This window comes from Garra rufa, chromosome 13, assembly GCF_049309525.1.
Source record: "Garra rufa chromosome 13, GarRuf1.0, whole genome shotgun sequence".
In the NCBI taxonomy this organism is placed as follows: Eukaryota; Metazoa; Chordata; class Actinopteri; order Cypriniformes; family Cyprinidae; genus Garra; species Garra rufa.
Window position 1 is genome coordinate 5,697,157 of NC_133373.1, and position 16,619 is coordinate 5,713,775.

Here is a 16,619-nt window from a genome sequence, read left to right on the forward strand (position 1 = left end):
TTTAAATGTACACGTTCATTATTTTCTCATGAATATATGTTACCCTGGACCACAAAACCAGTCTTGGGGTAAATTTGTAGCAATAGCCAAAAATTCATATTCAATTCTAGATTTTTCTTTTATGCCAAAAAACATTAGGAAATTAAGTAAAGATCATGTTCCATGAAGATTTCTTTGTCAAATTCCTACTATAAATATATCAAAATGTAAATTTTGATTAGTAATATGCGTGGCTAAGAACTTAATTTGGAGAACTTTAAAGGTGATTTTCTCAGTGTTTTGATTTTTTTGCACCCTCAGATTCCAGATTTTCAAATAGATGTATCTCAGCCAGATATTGTCCTATCCTAACAAACCATACATCAATAGAAAGCTTATTTGTTGAGCTTCCATATGATGTATACATCTCAGTTTTGTAAAATTTAACCTTATGACTGGTTTTGTGGTCCAGGGTCACATATATGGTGGTTTCTAAACAATAGTTAAGTTAAATAAAACTATAACCAGAAGGTTGGGTTAAACATTTGACCCAACCGCTGGGTCAAAACAAACGCTGAGTGAATCCATATTTCACCCAGTGCTGGGTTGTTTTTAAATGTACATGTTCATTTTTTTCTTATGAATATGTAAATGGTAACTTACCGACACTTCAACCAACCTTATCTGAGTCGTTGTACCTGCCGTTAACCTATGCTAGCCTACATCTCCCGTTAGACAACACTACCTCTACCTTGTGGTCATGCGCATTGCGCACTCGCTCGCTGGTCGAGTGGAAAAAAATGATGACGTAAGCGCGCTATAGGGTCTGTGCAAAGCTGAGATCAAGCACATTCATGTCCAGCTCACCCAAACAAAACAGTGGAGTTTGAATGAATGATGAGTCCACGTACAAGGTAAGAACAGCCTTTCAGCTCACTTTCTGGACGAACGTGTGTAGTGCGCATATATGTGCATGTTTATGTTTATGGGCTGTGTTGTCGTGACCTGAGCAGTGTATTATCACCGCTGTCCGATCAGAGTACGGAAGGGTAATGCTGATTGATGATGATGATGATGATGATGATGATGGTTTGTGCGGTAAACGGTTTATTCAAATGTCTCAGTGTCATACAAGACAGGGATGAAGCTGTTAGAAGAATCAATGGCTGATCGAACAGATCCGCAGAACTAGTTGCTCACACTTTCGCATGTGCTTTTATTTTAGTGCTTAGCCTCGCGGTTTAAACCGAACGATTTGCATCTTATTTGCATGTGAGGTCCTTTCCTGTTGAACAATGAAGCCGGTTCGGTTTTGTGTCATGTCACTCGCGCAGCGATAGACTGGAGAACAGTTTGTGCGTGAGCATGTAACCGGCTTCTCAGCAGTGCTTGATCATCAGCCTATTGCTGTGTTTCTCAACCTCTGTAACTCCAAAGCCTTTAAGTGTCTGAGACAATATTCAAAAACTATTTTTAGGTTCAGATATTTTCTCTGATACTTCTGTTGTAGTGATGACAGGGCTGTAAGTTCTTCAAGGTCGCCTTTTCCCCTTTTTTATAATTATAAATGTGACCCCTGGACCACAAAACGAGTCATAAGGGTCATTTTTTGAAATTGAGATTTATACTTTATCCGAAAGCTGACTAAATAAGCTTTCCATTGATGTATGGTTTTGTTAGGATAGGATCATATTTGGCTGAGATACAGCTATTTGAAAATCTGGAATCTTAGGGTGCAAAAAATCAAAATATTGAGAAAATTGTCTTTTAAGTTGTCCAAATGAAGTTCTTAGCAATGCATGTTACTTATGAAAAATTAAGTTTTGATATATATATATGGTAGGAAATTTACAAAATTTCTTTATGGAGCATGATCTTAATGTCCTAATGATTTTTGGCATCAAAGAAAAATCGATAATTTTGACCCATACAATGTATTTTTGGCTATTGCTACAAATATACCCGTGCACTGTAAAAAGATTTCACCAGTTTCAACTTAAAAACCTAAGTTCAGCAGCTGCCCTAAAATTTTAAGTTAAATCAACTTAAAACTACAAGTTATTTCAAGTCATAACAGTAAAATGTGTTAAAATTACTCGTACTTTAAAGTTGATTTAACTTATGAGTTGAAATTACTTGCAGTTTTAAGTTGATTTAACTTAAAATGTTAAGGCAGCTGCTGAACTTAAGTTTTTAAGTTGAAATTGGCGACAACTTTTTACAGTGTGCTACATAAGGCTGGTTTTGTGGTCCAGGGTCACATTGTATATGTCTTTCTTTCTTCAGCTTCATAACGTGCTGACATAGCACTTCACAAAACTCTCATAAATGTGCAAATGACAATTAGCTGAAAGCAACGATTTATAGTTTAAGAATTTTAAAACATAGTATTTTGCTTACAAACGCTTCACTTCAGAAGACGTTGATTTACACTGGGGTCGTATTGGTTATTGTTGTTTTTTCGTTTGTTTTGATTATTGTAGGTTTTTGAAGCATCGACATTCGTGTTACTATCCACTTGCATTATATGGACCTGTAGATATTTGATTACTTTTCTCAATCTTTGTATTCATCTCAAGACAAAAGTGATATACAGTATAAAGAATAGTGTTTTCATGACACGTCATCACTCAGCCATATTGGTGGCACGGGATGTAAACAGTGCCACTGACTGAATCGAGCAAAACTCACATATTTTGCTGATTATCACTGCTGAAAATGGTCGACTATTGTCATGTTTTTGGCTGTACTAATCGGTCAGAGCAAGAAACATATTTGGAGTACTGTAGACTGACAAAAGTTATAACAAATCAAGGAGAAGCGATCAAAAAACTGTCTGAGGAACAAAAGGCGTTTGTAGTTGGCCAAACTGAACCAGGGTTTCCAGAATGTTGAAAACATTTATGTTTGTTGTTATCATTTCTGGTCAGATAGGTGAAATATTAGGCTAATATCTTAATTAATACTGCTTGTACGTATCTTTACCACCTATTAACTTCAGTTTGTCAAAATATTGCATCCTGTCCTGCTTACTAAGTCGTCTATATGATTTAGCAGCTTCCACACGTTTTTTTCCATGGTTTAAACAGCATAAATTGGCAAAACAACACATTCAGTCATACATAACCATGCAATATATTCTGTTTATATCCCAGTATCGCCAATATGGCCGCACATCTGCGTATCTGACCAAACCGTGACATAAGTGCAAACCCTCTATAGTACATCTGAGGCTACATTTACTTTTGGCTGCAAGATCCCGCCAATCCCTTATGGTTGATAATGCTAAAATGTGGGAATGAGGCTGCTATCTATTGTTTGTTTCCTCTTTTCCTAATCAAGTGTTCAAGTGCTGACTAGACTTAAAAGTCTTTCTTATTTATCCATCGGCAGATAGCCATGTACTGGTATCCTCAATTCTTTTGAGTTAGAAAGCCCTTGTCACTCCAAATTTTCATCATTCTTGACCAGTTCTCTATTACTAGGGCGGTATGCCCTGTGGGCACTGTGGGGCATCATGAGTGATTGTTTCTGCACTTGGCTTGACTTTTATTCCCCCCAGACTGAGCATATGGGCCCTCATATGGGCTCCTGCTTTGACTCTTGATATAAGGCAGGTGCGCAACTTCAATGACCATTCAACATGATTTCCCTAACAAACGAAAGCCTTGTTTGCATTTTATGATATTGTAAGTGAAATAGTTGTATTATGTGGCAAAGTATTGTTATAACTTATACTTTTGGACTGCAGTAACATTACCCATTTAAACTGCTATCTGTCAGCAATTGATACTGCACTTTTAAGCTTTTATTTTGACGGAAACGACAGTAGAGCTTTTATTTTGATGGAAAACTCCAGCTTCAGTGAAAACAGGCTTACAAAAACACGTCTCACTACAAATCTAATGAAATTCTGTAATCATCTGCTGTGAAAATAAAGCATAACTGGTGGCCACTGCATTTCCAAACGTGTGCTAAACTTAAAGCACATGCAGTAAACGAGTTCACTGCATTTGTTGTAAACTGAGCCGTTCTAAGGCGCGGAAAACACTGGATCACGAGCTGATCGCCTGAACGAAGTGAGCGCTTCGTTTTGAAATGCGCAGCGAAAACAGACTTGACAAAGGGTGTATAATGGCTTAAAACACAAGTTTAAAGACCTTTTTTGTTAGTATAAGAAGTCTAAATATATTTTAAAAACTATACATTTTGTCTGGAAGACCTATCATTTCATATCGTCATGGGACCACAATAATATCAAGACAGATTTGCTATCACAATACTATTATATTGATAATACCATCACCTCCCTAATATTTACTATACATTATATCAGTTTTCGGGCTCTTAAGGTAGCTGCATACTCTCACAGAAAAACAGCCTTGTCACTTTAAGGGACAGTTCACCTAAAAATTGAAAGTCATCATTTACTCACCGTCATGTCGTTCCAAACTTGCTAGACTTTATTTTTTCTGTGGAAGTTATTTTGAGAAATGTTGCAGTGTTTGTTTCTCCATCCAGTGGAAGTCAATGGTTACCAAAACTGTTTGGTTGCCAACATTCTTCAGAATGTCTTTTTCTGTCTTACAGAAGAAAAAAAGTCACACAGGTTTGGAAAGACATGAGGGTGACTAAATGACAGAAGTCTCATTTTTGGTTAAATTATGGTGTCTCAACTCTTTTTACAGCTAGTATGAGTGGATAATAATACCATTATGATTCAATTTTTTTAGATTTTGTACTTAGACTAAAGCCCGGTTCAGACTACACAGTTTTTTTGTAGGTTACAACAGTCACTGTATCAGATTATGCGATTTTGACTCCTGAAATCTTGTTGTGTTTTGAATAAGAAACATATCAGACAACACGATTCCACTCGACCATTCATCAGTTGCAATCTTTAATGAAATGCATGCTGTCATTGATACTGTGGACTAGACAGAAGGTGTCATGAGCGTAACAAACAATGTCTAGCAAATGTGTTTTTCCCTGGCTTGTTCACAGTAAATGCTGCACCATTTCATCGGATTTGTGAGGTAAATCGTTTATAAATGTACCCAAACACAGGAGAATAAATCAATATCTTTCTAAACTCGCTAACTATTTATCGCAATTTCAAAATAAATTATACCGAACAATGGCATGATGCGATAAAACATGTCAGCATTATGGCTGCATTTATTTGTACATTAAAAAAAGCACATGCCTGATTCAAGAAGGGGCTCTTAAAAATTGCCAAGAATATTATTTTACTAACTTATTATTTTTCAACTTAAATTGTGTTTTGTTGGTAGGCTATAATGTCTACTAGAATGTTAAAAGTGTTAAGTAAATATTTTGAAATTGTTGTTTTGTAATTGATTTTTTTGAAAAGCAAGACAAAACTGTAAAAAGCACATTTTGGCTATTTGATTTATGTAATGGTAAAAAAAAAAAAAGGCAAAATACATGAGGGAAAACACACACAAAAAACCATGTTCGGTAATCGGCCCTCTGCTCAGTGTTTAATTTTGTTTGACTTCAGCCAAGAATTTTCATTTCGGTGCATCCCTACTAATTATTACTGACTCATTGCTGTTATATATGTATTTTAAGGCATTTTAAAGGCTATTGTTCACCTAGGTCTATTTTCATTGCCACAAAAAATAATTAATGATCCAGTTACTCGATTAATTGTCAGAATAATTGACCGATTGCTCAATTACCAAAGTAATTGTTAGTGACAGCCCCTACAGTGGACATAAATCTGGGTTGCATGAAGAGGATAGTACACTATGAACCGTCGAAGAGAACTGAGGTAAAATAGTGTTTATTTAACTTTTTTACAATCTAGTGGCACGCTCTTAAAAATAAAGGCGCTTCACAATGCCTTAGAAGACCCGTTTTTGTCTAATAGGTTTCATAAAGAACCTTTATCGTTTAAAGAACCTTTCTGTTTCACAAAAAGAGGAACCTTTTGTGAAACAGAAAGGTTCTTCAAATGTTAAAGGTTCTTCTGTTCTGTGGCGAAAAAAAGGTTCTTCAGATTATAAAAAAGTAAGAAAGAGATGGTTCTTTAAAGAACCTTTGACTGAATGGTTCCTGTGGAACCAAAAATGGCTCTTCTATGGCATTGCTGTGAAATACCTTTTAAAGCACCTTTATAGTCCCTCGAGAAAACATCATAAATGCCGAAGTATTATTGGCATACATTCACGAACATTTCCTCATTTGTAAAATTCCACTTAGCAAGACTGATCGTCTCTCTTTCGTTTCAGCTTAGTTGAAAGCATGTACGAATGCATGTACTTCTGTGCTCCTATTGTCCAGATATGTCACTTGTCGTTAACGACAGGTAAAAAATAAAACATGCTAGTCTTTCTGTGGCAACGTTGTGAAGTATCGCAGTCATGGCATCGGTTGTTGTCTATTATCTTGCATCCTGATGCTCATTGTCGTTTAAAACACCCTACATCAAGCCGATCACGCCAAAATCTGGATTTAGACATAAATGTGTTCGTCTTTATTTCTGTGCTTTTGCATTATATTTAATGCTCTACTGAGAACTCTGATTATAAATAAGACTAACATTGACTGGGATTGAATGAACACATTTCTGCTTAAATAGAGTCTAGCGATAACGCTCCCACTATTGAGCTCTGAATGAGCATTCAGTCGTTCCATTTTTGCTGAAAAGCTTCTTAAGTGTTTTCCATTGCTTCGCTCCATTAGTGTTTTGTCACTGACAGAGTGCGTTTGTTTTAGCTGTACGGCCCATGAGTCTAGACAGGTTTACAGGACTGTCACTCATGTGTTGTGTACCCTTAGTAACCACATGGATGAAACCTTTGACTTTCTTTTTGTGCTGTATTGTGTATTTCGAGAGATCAGACTGGGAAACCAGCATTGAGTGATAATGTTCAAGCCATGTTTTGTTCTTATGTTTATGGAGGTATTCATGGATGGGTGGGTTGTGTGGCATGTGGCATGTGTTGTCTTTTGTCCGACCGTGCCATCAACAAACCGCCTCTTTTGCAGAGCCACGTGCCCGGGTGCAGGTGAAGGGTGTTTTGTGTGTGTGTGGGGTGTTTGAGTAATTAATTAGGTGTAGGGTTACACCAGCTGGCCAATCAGATCACTGCGGCGGCTGCTGCTGCCTCCACAACTCATGTTTGTTAATGAGGAGAAAGCGGAGACGCCGCTGGGAGTCGTAATTGTTTCCGCTGGTGAAAGGGTGGTCCCGGGACAGCTGCACCGCACATCTCTCTAGACTGCTATGACAAACAGTGCATTACTGAGATCTGCGTTGCCATATATATACACTATTATTCAAACGTTTGTGGCTGTTAAGATTTTTTAAATGTTTTTGAAAGGAGTTCCTTTTTCTCATTAAACCTGCGTTTGTTTGATTTAAGAGACAGTTCAAGCTGTGAAATATTATTACAATTTAATATTAATAGTTCTGAGCCAGCTTGGTGATCATTTCACCAAAATAAGAGTTATTGTTTATTTGGTACTGATCTGAGTAAGATATTTCACATAAAAGATGTTGACATTTAGTCCACAAGAGAAAATAATAGTTGAATTTATAAAAATGACCCTGTTCAAAACCTTACATACGCTTGATTCTTAACACTGTATTGTTACCTGAATGATCCACAGCTGTGTTTTTTGTGTAGTGATAGTTGTTCATGTGTCCCTTATTTGTCCAGAACAGTTAAACAGCCTGCTGTTCTTCAGAAAAATTCTTCAGGTCCCACAAATTCTGTGTTTTTCCAGCATTTTTGTGTATTTGAACCCTTACCAACAATGACTGTATGATTTTGAGATCCATCTTTTCACACTGAGGACAACTGAGGGACTATTACAGAAGATTCAAACACTCACTGATGCTCCACAATGACAAACCATGCATTAAGAGCTGGGGGTGAAAACTTTTTGAACAGAATGGAGATGTGTACATTTTTCTTATTTTGCCTAAATATCATATTTTTTTATTTAGTACTGGCCTCCAGAGGCTACAGAAGATAGTTACATGTTACAAAAGACAAAATAAATTAGATTTACCCTGATCTTCAAATTCAAAAAGTTTTCACCCCCTGGCTCTTAATGCATGGTCTTTCCTTCTGGAGCGTCAGTGAGCGTTTGAACCTTCTGTAATAGTTGCATATGAGTCCCTCAGTTGTCCTCAGTGTGAAAAGATGGATCTCAAAATCATACAGTCATTGTCGGAAAGGGTTCAAATACACAAAAATGCTGAAAAACCAAAGAATTTATGGAACCTGAAGGATTTTTCTGCAGGCAGTTTAACTGTTCAGGACAAGCAAGGGACTCATGAGGGGATGTAAACTTTTGAATGGGTTCATTTTTATAAATTCAACTATTTTCTCTTGTGGACTATTTGTAAAATTCTTTTATGTGAAATAACTTATTCAGGTCAGTACTAAATATACAATAACATGCATTTTGTATGTGTATGATGCCTCTTATTTTTATAAAATAAGTAACACTTTGCAGATTCTGAAAGGGGGGTGTAAACCAGTGGTGTAGTGGTGCCTGGAGAAGTGGGTATACGCTTTATTTTATGACCCCCCCCCCCCCCCCTTTTTTTTTTTACCGACGTTTTGGGGTAGGGGAGCGGCACAACCTAACACGATCCACGTGGGGTTTAGAGTACATTTTTATCCACATTATTTTCACACTGATCTAGTACAAATATGTGGCTTTGTTTTTCATATTTACAGTGTATACATTTTTCGTTATTTAGCTCAAAAGAAAGGAAGTGAAATGTGACAACATGCCCCGTAAGTGGGGTACATTGTAACATCCGAGGGGCACGTTGTAACACGACCATATGACAGCTTAAAATGTTATCTGATCGAATGAAAAAATGTACACAACAAACTAAAATATTTGTCAATAGAATAAATGCATTAACTTTTTCAAATAAAGTAATGACGTTTAATAAAAAAATCTAATTTTGGAGTTTGACAATGAACACATCGCAACCATGCTTGGAACGGCCCTGATCGCAACACACTGTACAGTAGTTCAAAACAATGTGGATAAATAGATGAAACACATTTAGACATTCAGAAAAACACTCCACACACAGCTCTCATGTATAAACAACCCGAACCCGACCGACGTTTTCAACTAACCCACCCGCAAATCGGATCGCAAAAAAAAAAAAAAATCATACCCGACCCGCGTGTTTAATATTTGCGACTGACACCAGCGATTATATGCGGCTATGCGGTGGAGATGCGTTCACTGTCAAACATCATTCGGCATTAATTAGGTAATTTTGTCCATTACAATCAATTGTTCTTGATTACAAGAAAAATACAGATTGTTCTTGTTTTGATTTAATTTGTCTTTCCTTTATACAGATTTAAATAGTTTCATTTTCGAAGTAAGGGCCTACTTCTAATTATGTCTGATTCTCTGATGTTAAATATGATCAAGAATTATTTTATTTCGATCTACAGTGTAATAAAAGTTAAGAAAAAGATTAGCCTATAGCCTTAAATATATAGACAAGCTAATTATTTTTTTCTTAACTTTTAACTTCTTCTAAAAATAATCAAGAATATTAAATCAACTTAAAAGGCTGGGTTAACGAATTTTCTTATACAAACATAATGAATGCACTTCAAAACGAACTTTTCATTTCTAAATTCAGTAATCACAAATATGACAAAATAATATTATTTTATAGGCCCTGTATATTAATTGTATAGCTAGTTGTATCAAATGAATAAGGAAATTATAGTGTCTTGAAATTATTAAGTAATGTTTAATTAGTTTTTAATCCGTGGTTTTAAACAAGCATATTCATAGTGAAATGTGTCTAATATTGTGTCTTTATTTCAAACGACCGCGACCCGAATATCATAAAAAAAATATTTTTGCATGACCCCTAACCGCGGGCACCTGCTCATTTTGGATCAACCCGCGCATCACTATACAGGTGACTGTCTTCTGATGGTTTGCGAAACTGATAAATAACAAATTGCAGATTAAAATAATAGCATATTTGTCTCATTTTAAATGAATACTTAAAACTGAATTGAAAAGTGTACTTTAGCCAGAAATTTAGGCTACTTTTTATTATGATAAAATAAATATTCAGCAATATCTTCAAAAGGCTTTTAAATTTTGGCGCACTCTTTTCTCTGCCTAGTGCTGCTATGGCAACTAGTAATTTTGGTTAAGCTAGCATGTGTGGAAATGTTTAAACCACGCATGTTACAACTAACCCCGCGTTAGTTTGTGCCCCGCGCTACTGGGGTGCGGCAGATGGAACGGGCGCAATCAAATATATTTCAAAGCAAGCCGACGCCACGGTCCTGACTGCAGCATTGCTGTCTTTATTGGGTGTTTTTAGCGAATATTTACATTTATTCACATATGACTGGATGTGGTGGACTCTCATGATTTTGGCTAATGCAGGACACTAATGGTGCGCATCAGAGGCGATTTAGAAGTGGGTATACGCAAATCCGCCTGATAAAGAAGTGGGTATACGCCGTATACCTGCGTATACCCTCCACTACACCACTGGTGTAAACTTTTGTCCTCAACTGAAATATTTAAAATCAAGAAACTGATATTTTTACCCAGACCTATTATTTAGTCTTTAGTGTCACATGATCCCTCAGAAATCATTTTAATATGCTGATTTGCTGCTCAAGAAACATTTATTATTATTATCAGTGTTAGACGTGTTAGATCTTCAGAAGATGCTTTGTACCAAAAGATCTGTGAAACGCTAAAAACAGATACTGAAAACAGATAAAATTGTCTCTCAATATCAGTCCACCAGCTGACATGCACAGCCTCAGCATTCAGTGGAAATGTGTCTTACACAACTTGAGTCTCTGTTGTCCTTTACAGAATTGGTTAAGGGCTTCTTTAATGAGGCTTGAGAGCGATCGTAGCATGGCGATGCTCTACGAGCCTTTCGGCTCCGGCCAGACCTTGTGAGACCGGACCCCGCTCAACTTGGCCGTAACAATGGCCCTGTGTGACCGTTTGAATGTCCTATTCTCTGAGTGGTGTGCTTCACTTGGATCGGACAATGGCTTCACTTTGCATCATTTATTTCCAGAGGCCCTGCGTGTCACGAGGCCACTCCTGTTTACTGCGATCTGGACCAACTGTGCTGCATCGCATCTACACACCTTCAGCAGTTTTGAATCAGAGATTTGTCTGTTCTGTTGTCAGCTACGGTGAAATGGAAATGACTTGCGTTTGTTTGTAATATGAGATCTTATTGTCTTTTCTCCGCTCGGTCAGGTATAATCCCGTTTCGGTTTGTATCCTCAAGCTGTCCTTCATCTTGGCTCTAAGACGATTATGTGAATAGTAGGGTGACTGTAATTACTTCTGATCTCTTCCGTGCCTCACTTTCATTCTCCCTGTTTTTCTGTTGTGCTTGTTTGTCAATGCTTTTGCCCTAAATCCTTCTTTGCACACATTCGTTTTTTACAGGCTCTTCATGGTTGGTTAGTGTAGGATTAAACTTGCCTGATAAACCTGCTTGATCTCTTACTCTTCTCTATAGTCTACGTTTTCCAGGCAACCAAACTATTGTTGCAGAATTGCACTAAAACCTTATGCACAATCACTTTCTGTATTCAAGCTTGGCGATTTAAAGGTACAGTTTACTATAAATGAGATCTTAATTATTTACTCACCCTCATGTCTTTCAAAACTTGGCTGACTTTCTTTGTTCCATGTTTCTGTTTTGTCTGTGGGGCTCAAAACAGCATTGAACCCCATTGACTTTCTTTGTATAGACAAGACAAACTTATTTTGGGTTGCAAAGAAAGTTGGAGTAGTTGATTTACAGAATTGTCATTTTTGGTGGACCCTTCCTTTAAGAGTCTGACTTATTTTAAACTTTTAGCTGAGGTAAAAATAGTGGCCTTTCCTCAGAGCTATGAGGTCTTTCTCCTCTTGGAGGCCTCATGACCTTCTTTATTCCTCCAGGGTCAAGGAGCAGGTCATCCTCAGGGTGCCTTTGAATAGCTGTAGTTTTCTTAATTCATTGAGGGTTGCTGGTGCATTCCACAACTTTGCTCCCGGGATATTGAGAAGCTGGATGGTTGGTTGGTGTTTTATTAACACTTGGCGAGACAAAAGAAAATACGTCCTACTAAGTTGGCGTTCTCAAAAAGAGCTTTCTTTAAGTTAAAGTTCAGTTTGATACAAACATTTGTGTTATAATATTGATTGCCACAAACAAACAAACAAAAAACTAAAACATTGTATTAAAAAAAAAAGTATTTTAATTTTTAATTTGTATCAACTTGTGTATTATTTGAGCTCTACAGTTATTCTCATAATTTTTTACAGTCATTTTAGACTGTTACGGTAAAATTGTGTTAACACTCACATTGTTTACATCTTGTGTCTAGGCTATTTAAACTAGTATTTTAATGTTTAATGATTGGACTCCATTTGTTTTCAATACATATAGGAAGTATATTTATGAATGCAAGTGCTGTTGATTGATCTTAACTTGTATGGAGTGTGGAACATTCATTTGTTCTTAAATTTGTTTAAACGAATACAGATAAAATCCAAATGTGCAATTTATACATTCATTTGTACATTAATTTCTGAAATAAAATGTGGATTTTTAAAGTGCATGAAGTACATGGAAAAATTTCAGGGTGATATCATACCATAATTAAAGTTTAAATAATAAACAAAAAGAATTAAATAATTTTAAACTTCTAATAATAATTATTATGCATAAAACTACAAATAAAAAAAATTTAAAAAGAAAGAAAGAGAGGAAATAATTTCATAGAGAGACCCCCTGCAATTTATGTCAAGGTCAAAAAGTAATTTTAATAATTTTTAAATAATTAATTAATTAATTAGTAATTTTTAATGACAGGATAAGCTTAATACGGGTTATAAAATGTCATACCATGTGCTGCACCTCAAAAACATAATGATATTTATGATTGAATATTTTACTATATTTATATATATATATATATATATATATATATATATATATATATGTGTATATATATATATATATGTATATATATATATATATATATTTTTTTTTTATAATTAAGAACACTCAAGGTGAAAGTAAAATATGTTTTACTTTCTTGATTATTACATAACACACTGCTGTTCAAAAGTTTGGGATCAGTAAGATTTTCAATGTTTTTAAAAAAGTATCTTATGCTCATCAATGTTCCATTTATTTGATCAAAAATACAGAAAAATAAAATATTATTGCCATTTTAAAACAACAGCTTTCTACTTTAATACACTTTGAAATGTAATTTATTTCTGTGATACAAAGCTGAATTTTAATCAGCCATTACTCCAGTCTTCAGTGTCACATGATCCTTCAGAAAATATTCTAATATACTGATTTATTATTAATGTTGGAAACAGTTGTGCTGCTTAATTATTATTTTTTTGGTCCTGTAATACTTTTTTTCGGGATTCTGTGATGAATAAAAAGTTAAAAAGAACTGCATTTATTCAAAATAGAAATATTTTCTAACAATATCAGTCTTTACTATCACTTTTTATCAATTTAACATGAATAAAAGTATTTATTTCTTTCAAAGAAAGAAAGAAAAACGGTAGTGTATATTGTTACAAAAGTTTTTTTTTTTAAATAAATGCTGTTCATTTTAACATTTATTCATCAAAGAATCCTGAAAAAAGTATCAGGTTTCAAAAAATATTAAGCAGCACAACTGTTTCCAACACCGATAATAAATCAGCATATTAGACTGATTTCTGAAGGATCATGTGACACTGAAGACTGGAGTAATGATGCTGAAAATTCAGCTTTGCATCACAGAAATAAATAATATTTTAAAGTATATTAAAATAGAAAACCACTGTTTTAAATTGCAATAATATTTCAGAATATTACTGTTTTTTTTTTTACAGTATTTTTAATCAAATGAACACAGCCTTGATGAGCAGAAAATACTTCTTTAAGAGGCATTAAAAATCGTACTGATCCCAAACTTTTGAAATCATTATTAAGATATTTTTAATCATTTTTCTCTTTATTGTGGACCCTCTTATATGTTGTTGTAACAAGTGAAACATTTAGTTAATGCTGTGGACTATAACACTGCAAAAAATGCTTTTCTTAAATTTTTTTGTCTTGTTTCTAGCTAAAATATCTGAACATTTTTCAAATCAAGGATTTTCTAAACAAGTAAAAATATTTTCTTGTTTTCAGAAAAAAAAAACAAGTCAAAATTAAGTGAGTTTTTGCTTAGAACAAGCTAAATAATCTGCCAGTGGGGTAAGCAAAAATAATCTTATTTCAAACAGAAAACAAGATTATTTTTCTTAACCCATTGTTAGATTAATGTGCTTGTTTCAAGCAAAAGTGCATGTAATTTTGACTTGATTTTTTTCTGAAAACAATTTTTACAAGAACAAAATAAAGAAGAAAATCCTTCTTGATTTAAGAATTTTTAGATATTTTGGCTGGAAACAAGACACAAAATCTAAGTCAGAAAAGCATTTTTAACCAAAATGGTTGCAAATGCAACAAAGAAATGAAGAAATCTGCTAAAATTTTTCAAGTCAGATGTTTAAATCCATTCCTTTTGGATTTATTATTGATGTTATCATATAAAGTTGAGTTTGGGGAGGCGGCTCACAGAAACGATCATTAAATTCTATAAAAGCTGGTGTTCGTATGGGTGTAGTCAGGTGGTCAGGTTGAAATGCCGTTTTCATATCCTTTCAATAACTCAGCAATTCTTAGAATTCTGTGGCTTCCTGGTAAAGTAAACATTTCAGTAACATTAAACCAAGTGCCTCACACCCTTCAAAAAACGTGCGCTTTTTTTAATTGCAACCATAAATGTTTTTCCTCCTATGGAAAATCATACACGCCAGTTCAAGATTTGGTGTAAAGAAGAGTGTTTTTTTTTACTTTAGTGAGCTCAGCGTTTGTTTACGACAACCAGATTTGCTTGTTTGATAGTTTCCCGCTGTTTGACCTCCCTAAAGCTGTGATGACGTAGTTTGATTTGTTGCAGGGATGTCCAGCAGTGTCTATGTTTGGGCCTGTGGTTTTAGTGGCAGCGTGCGCTCTCTCTCTACGGCGCTGATGCTGCCGTCCTCGGTGCGCTGTAATCTGAGAGTCCCAATCTAACTGTGGGGAGGCATACAGACATGGTTCTTCCTTTGCCCCCACACTGCAGGGGCTGGACAGATAAAACAAGGCCAACGGCCAAAACAAACTAGCGTCATCCTCCCTCACGACTCTTTCAGGAGGTGAAGTGTGGCTGAGGGTGCTCTGGCCCCCCTTCTAAACGTTTGAGATGTGAAGAGGCTGAGAATGGGGGCAGAGGACAGGAACGTGTTTATCACACAGGTATGATTAACGTAGACAGCCTGCTGGCGACACCTGAGTTGTAAAGTTACTCAGTTAGCATTCCTTCCAAAGTGAGCTCCTTTAGTGAGCTTCTTGTGTCAGTCAAGTGGAAAAAAATGAGGATTCTGTCATTTACACACCCTCATGTTGTTCCAAAGCTTTCTTCATTTTCTAAAACACAAATTGTGAATTTTTGAGGAATATTAGAATATCTGCTCTATGGAAGATCGTTTCTGCCACTTAATAAAAAATAAAAAAATACTTTTTTTTTTTCTCACAATACTGACTTTTTTCTCAGAATTGTGTGATACAAACTCACAATTGCGAGTCATAAAGTCAGAATTGCGTGATATAAACTTGCAACTTGCACTATATAACTTTGCAATATCTCAAAATTCTGACTTTCTTTTCATAATTGCTTGATATAAACTTGAAATTGTAAGTAAGAAGGTCAGAATTGCGAGATATGAACTCACATTTCTGACTTTTGTCTTGCAATTGCGGGTTTATGACTCGCAGTTCGGACTTTATAACTCACAATTGCAAGTTTGTTTCATACAATTCTGAGAAAAAAGTCTGCGAGATATAAACTCACAATATTTTCTCAGAATTGTGAGTTTATATCTTGCAAGTCTGACTTTATAAAGCGCAATTGTGAGTTAAGTCAGAATTTTGACAAACTCGCAATTCTGAGAAATAAACTCGCAATTGCAAGTTATTGAGTCCAATTTTGAGAGGAATTACCTCACAATGTCTCACAATTCTGACTTAACTCGCAATTGTGTGTTAGTCAGAACTGTGAGATATAAACTCGCAATTCTGACTTTTTTCTCAAAGTTTCTTGATATAAACTCACAATTGTGAGTTATAAAGTCAGGATTGCGTAATATAAACTCGCAACTGTGAGAAATTAAGACAGAATTATGAGATGTAAACTCACAATTCCTTTTTTCCCCCTCAAATTTGGACTATATAACTTGCAATTTTGAGTTTATGACTCACAATTATGACTTTTTTTTTCATAATTGCTTGATATAAACTCGCAATTGTGAGTTAGAAGGTCAGAATTGCGAGATATAAGCAAGGGGTGGGCGGTACACCGGTGTCATAGTCAGCACCGGTGTGACATTGCGCGACGACATGGATTTTATAATACCGTCAATACCGTAATAAATCAATTATGTGCCTCGAACGGCTGCATTTACATCAATAATAGCTAATTCTAAATAATAAGGCATTACATTTTCTTCAAACGTTCAGTTGT

General features: G+C 35.4%; 1 protein-coding gene across 1 annotated transcript in view; it reads left to right on the forward strand.

Annotated features, from left to right (window-relative positions):
• The first annotated feature begins 753 nt into the window (after positions 1-753).
• Positions 754-16,619, forward strand: part of LOC141283355 (disheveled-associated activator of morphogenesis 1-like) — a 79,148-nt gene continuing 63,282 nt past the window's right edge. The window contains exon 1 of the mRNA XM_073816636.1: positions 754-893. The gene's annotated coding sequence lies outside the window, so the exon portion shown is untranslated. The remainder of the gene's footprint in view (positions 894-16,619) is intronic.